The following is a 5,906-nucleotide window of genomic DNA, read 5'->3' on the forward strand; positions in this document are numbered from 1 at the left end:
GTGTGAACATAAAGTAACGGTACTCGGTAGAACGAATTGAATAGAATAAGAGTTGGAACTTGATTGAAGTGACTGACAGCTTCAGGCCACTAGTCCTTCCCCGCTACCAAAAGGTCACTCCTGGGCAGCCTCTTAATCTGTCAATTTTTTTAGATGTTATTGACCCCTCTTGAGATGAAATTGTAACTGAGAGACTAGTTTAGACCTTGAGAGGGAAGGTAAATGGAGCAACCGAGAACGTCCAAAACACTGTTTCCTGAAAAGTCACACTAACTGTCAGGATGTTGGATCGGGAGAGTAAGTTGTGGAACAGTAATTTCTTAGACTCAGGTTATTTGTGTAACAGATTCTGGATACTGTATTACTAATCTTGATTAGCACTGGCTTACCTGAGGTGCGGAGTCTAACGATCTCCCCGGTGTTCACCAAGAACCGCCGCAAGGCGGGGTGGGCTTCGCTGCCAGGAATCGCAGGTCGCGGTCCCCAGGTTCGCCTCAAGATGTAGTACAGCGGAGTGAAGCGGTGGTAGCGGAGTCAACCAGCCGGTTCGGTACACAGGAATGGAGTCAGGCAGAATCAGAAGGCAACTCGGAGTCAACAAGCCAGGTTCGGTACACGGGTCACAAGAATAGGAGAATGGTCAGCAAGCCGGGTCGGTACACAGGGATAGGAGAGCCAGGGAAGTCAAACAGGCAGAGATCAGCACACAGGAGACACTGGAAACAGGAAGACACTGCAATCCACGAAGAGCAGGAGCCAGGAACAGGTAAGTGTTGCTCTGACACTCAGCGAGTGTCAGAGTGAGGTTTTTATACTGAAGGGGATTCAAAATCCCCGCCTCTAGGGTTGTGGTCATGTGACCGCCTCCGGGTGCGGTCACATGGTCCCGAATGCGGAAGTGCGGCTGGACGGAGCGGCGGGGACCAGGTAAGTCCGTGACAATTTGACAGACAGGTACCAGGTGTAGGCTGCCAGCATTACGGCTTCAAGGGTAGCAGAGACACACTGGTGCCCATTCCACCCACTGCAGAGGAGCCAACACTCAGAAAAGGGTCCAAGGGCACTCATGAATCTGTTCTGGAAGGCCTCGAATGCAGTTAGTAGCACCTGAGCCAAAGGCTAAGACAGCTGTCCATCATGAAGTTGTAGTTTTTCCTGTTCTGTGTTTCTTTCATTTCATTCTCTTCTCAGGACGTCAATTCTTTTAATTATTGGCAGGTGACAGAGACTGGTTCAGGTAAGGATAATGAGGTATTGGGGATGAAGGAAAAGTTAGTAGCATAATCGGTCCAGCCAATTGCTCTATTCAATTCAGGGTTAAAGGAAAATTTGGAAACCTTGAAGCTTGGAGAAAGTGCGAGGGGCTATTGTCTGAGTGTCACGGGCACTAGGAGTCTTTACCCAGGGATCACCAGGTGGTAGGCTTACCAGAGCAATGTAGATGGTAACAGGGTACTCTGGTAGCGGGGTGATCACGGAACAGGAAACAGCAGATGATGAGATGCTCAGGAAAGTCTATGACTAGCAGCACTGGTAATATGGAGGTAATAGTACACGAGGAACTGTAGGACAAGGACACGTGTAGGTAGTCAGTGGTCTGCGATAGCAAGTTGTACCACTGCTATAGTGAGGAGGAATGTCCATCAGAAACGAGGAGGTGATGAGAGTCAGCGGTCTGCGGATAGCAAGTTGTACCGCTGTCTGAGTGAAGGAATGGAATCCAAGTGGAGGTATCCGGGGAGTCAGTGGTCTGCGATAGCAAGTTGTACCACTGCTATGTGAGAGGATACTGGAACAGGTGATACCGGAAACAGGGATCAGTGGTCTGCTACTAGCAAGTTGTACCACTGAATATATGTGTGAGGAGGTGCACGGGGAGAGACTGCAACACAGGATATACACAGGCACCTTATATACGATCCACAGTAACATGCACAATATATATATAAATGACTGAACAGGTCTGCAAATATAGGAAGTCTCTTGAAACAGTCCAGCACAAGTTAACACAGTCAATGATGGCAATAGACTCAGCGTATAGCAGACTCCAGAGGAGAACCAACACAGTCCAGCAAGATATGCAATACACCAGCACAGTCAATGAGAAGTATGCATACCGTGGTTCAGAAGCAGGTAGTCAAATAGGAGTGCAGGGATACCTGAGCGGCAGGAGGCCGGCTGGATGAAAAGTCCCAGGATACCTGAGGCAGCGGTCAGTAGGTGCAGCGCACAGATAAGTAGACCAACAGGAACACGAATCCACAGGAATCAATAACACGTGGAACTGGACTCACGCAGAACCCAGGAGAGTGGAGATGATCCAGCAGAGGAGTAGTAGATGAAATATAAATCCAATGCAGACAGGAGGGTAGACCTGCGGGACACGTGAAGGCGTGGAGAGCGGATCAGCAGTAGATGGATGATAGCGCGGTCAGCAGCAGCAGGACTCTGCGGTACACGGAGGTAACCAGTAGCAACCAATAGTTGTCAGTAGCGATGGCACACGGGATAGCAGAGCAGACCAGGAGCTGTTGATCACGGAGAGTAGCAAATGGCAATGAGAGCAGCAGTCTCGAGGAAACACAGAAGAGCTGAGAAGAGACTGCAGTGCACAGGAGCAGCGGATAGGAATCAGCTAACTTGTCACGATGATGAACACAGGCGAGTTGTAGGCTGGAGGCTGTAGTGCACGGAAGCAGCGGGTAGACATCAGCTAACAATCCCGATGATGAACACAGGCGAGTTGTAGGCTGGAGGCTGTAGTGCACGGAAGCAGCGGATAGACAACAGCTAACAGTCACGATAATGAACACAGGCGAGTTGCAGGCTGAAGGCTTGTAGTGCACGGAGGCAGCGGATAGGAATCAGCTCACTGACTTGATGAGGAACAGGTGAGTGGAAGTAAAGTAACGGTTGGAGTGCACAGAGGCAGCGGGTAGGAACCAGCAAACAGTCACAGTGAAATATAATAGCGATGAAGTGGATTAGAGGACTGAAGTGCACGGAGGCAGCGGATAGGAATCAGCAAACAGTCACAACAATAAGTAGTAGCGTTGAAGTGGTTTGGAAGACTGTAGTGCACGGAGGCAGCGGATAGGAATCAGCTAACAGTCACGATGATATAGTTGATGGTAGAAGTGGTATGGGGACCACAGTAGTAGAAGTGGTTTGGAAACCACAGAGGTAGAAGTGGTTTGGAAACCACAGGAATCAGCAGCGCTGAAAACACGAGGAATACAGGAACACCTTCAGAGACTCATAGGGAATGAGACTCCAAGATCAGGCAACGTGGTGTTGACCACAGGTGCTTAATATAGGGAGTGTTGCCTGATCTGCCAATTGAGTTAAAGGGACATACACAGAAGTATAGGAAAGGACTGCGCATGCGCAGACCCTCAGGATGGAGGACGGCCACGGTTCCTAAATGTCCGGGAAGAGGCACTCACGGTACGGTGAGTGACAGTACCCCCCCTTTTAAAGGTGGGCACAGAACGCCTGGAACCGGGCTTGTCCGGATTTTTGGAGTAGAACTTCTTCAAAAGGGCAGGAGCATTAAGATCTTCAGCTTTGATCCAAGAGCGCTCCTCAGGACCAAAGCCCTTCCAATGAACGAGGAAACGGAGGACTCCTCGCGCAATTTTTGCATCCAATACCTCAGTAATCTCGAAATCCTCCTCCTGATGAACTTGAACTGGCTGCGGAGCTGAGGGAGGAGTTGAGAAACGGTTGATGATAAGAGGTTTGAGTAAAGACACATGGAAGGCATTGGAAATCCGAAGATTCTTAGGAAGAAGAAGTTTCACACATACTGGATTGATTACTTGAATGATCCTATATGGACCAATAAAACGAGGGGCGAATTTCATAGATGGAACCTTCAAACGAATGTTTTTAGTAGATAACCAGACACGATCTCCAATTTTTAGTGGTGGAATAGCCCGCCTCTTCTTATCTGCGAAAGATTTATATTTGATAGATGTCTTCTTTAAACAGGTTTTGACCTGAGACCAGATATTTTTAAAGGTCTGACAAGCAATCTCCACCGCAGGAACTTGGGTGGGCGGGAGGGCAGGAAATTCCGGAAAAGACGGATGGTGACCGTAGACCACAAAAAATGGAGTTTTGGATGATGACTCATGATACATGTTGTTATGGGCGAATTCAGCCCAAGGGAGCAACTCTACCCAGTTGTCTTGATTGGCTGATGAGAACATCCTTATAAAAGTCTCAAGATCTTGATTGACACGTTCAGTTTGTCCGTTAGATTGCGGATGGTAAGAAGATGAGAATGCTAATCGTATGCCCAAGGTTTTACAAAGGGCTCGCCAGAATCTGGAAACGAATTGTACTCCTCTATCCGACACAATCTCAGACGGACATCCATGAATACGGAAGATCTCTTTAATGAAATGTTCAGCCAGAATGGATGAGGAAGGCAAACCAGCCAGAGGAATGAAATGAGCCATCTTCGAAAATCTGTCCACCACCACCCAAATAGTGTTATGATTCTTACTAGGTGGTAAGTCAGTAACGAAATCCATACTAATATGGGTCCACGGTTTGGACGGAATGGGTAGTGGTCGCAGCAACCCTGCTGGAGTTCTGCGGGAGGATTTAAACTGGGAACATAGCTCACAGGAAGCAATGAACTCTTTGACGTCTCTCCTCATTGAAGGCCACCAGTAACTTCGAGAGAGAATCTCAAAGGTCTTGTGTTCACCGGCGTGCCCAGAAAAACGAGAGGCATGGAACCACAAAAGGATTTTCCTCCTTAGAGTAGGAGGCACGAGGGTCTTCCCAAATGGTAGCGTTTTGGTGGATGAAGCAGCCAGTGAGATACATTTGGGGTCTAGAATGGTATGGTTGGAAACCTCTTCTATATCAGAGGACGTCATAAAAGCTCTAGATAAAGCGTCAGCTTTTTTGTTCTTGGCAGCTGGTTTGAAGGTTATTATTAATTCAAAACGGGAAAAGAAAAGAGACCATCTTGCTTGACGAGGGTTCAAGCACTGGGCAGACTGGAGATATGACAAGTTCTTATGATCTGTGAAGATCGTCACCGGATGGCGAGCTCCTTCCAGTAAGTATCTCCATTCCTCTAATGCAGCTTTGATAGCCAGTAACTCCTTGTCTCCGATAGTATAATTCTTCTCTGCGGGCAGGAGACCCCGAGAATAAAAGGCACAAGGATGAAATTTTTGCTGTTCCGAGCGTTGGGAGAGAATAGCTCCTAAGCCCACATTAGAGGCATCTACTTCCAGGAAGAAGGGGAGTGTCACATCAGGCTGTCGAAGGATTGGAGCCGAAGAGAAGGACTCTTTTAGTATTTGGAAGGCTTGAAGAGCCTCAGGTGACCATTGCTTAGGATTGGCCCCCTTCCTAGTCAAGGCCACAATAGGAGATGCAATGGAAGAAAAGTCTTGAATGAAGCGTCTATAGTAATTGGCAAAACCTAAAAAACGCTGGATGGCACGTAGAGTAGTTGGCTGGGGCCAATGTAGTACAGCATTCACCTTGTCGGGATCCATTTTCAGGCCAACTCCGGAAACTATATACCCCAAGAATGGAATCTGGGGTAATTCGAATGAACATTTTTCTAATTTACAGAACAATGAATTTTTCCGTAGCCTGGAAAGGACTTCTGCCACATGTTGGTGGTGAGAAGGCAGGTCCTGTGAAAAGATCAATATGTCGTCCAGGTAGACGACGACACATACATATAATAAGTCCCGGAAGATCTCATTAATGAACCCTTGAAAAACAGCGGGGGCATTACACAGCCCGAAAGGCATTACCAGATATTCGTAATGCCCGTCTCTGGTGTTAAACGCTGTCTTCCATTCGTCACCGGAACGAATTCTGATTAAATTGTAGGCACCACGAAGATCCAACTTAGTAAAGATACG

This window comes from Mixophyes fleayi, chromosome 8, assembly GCF_038048845.1.
Source record: "Mixophyes fleayi isolate aMixFle1 chromosome 8, aMixFle1.hap1, whole genome shotgun sequence".
Classification (NCBI taxonomy): domain Eukaryota; kingdom Metazoa; phylum Chordata; class Amphibia; order Anura; family Limnodynastidae; genus Mixophyes; species Mixophyes fleayi.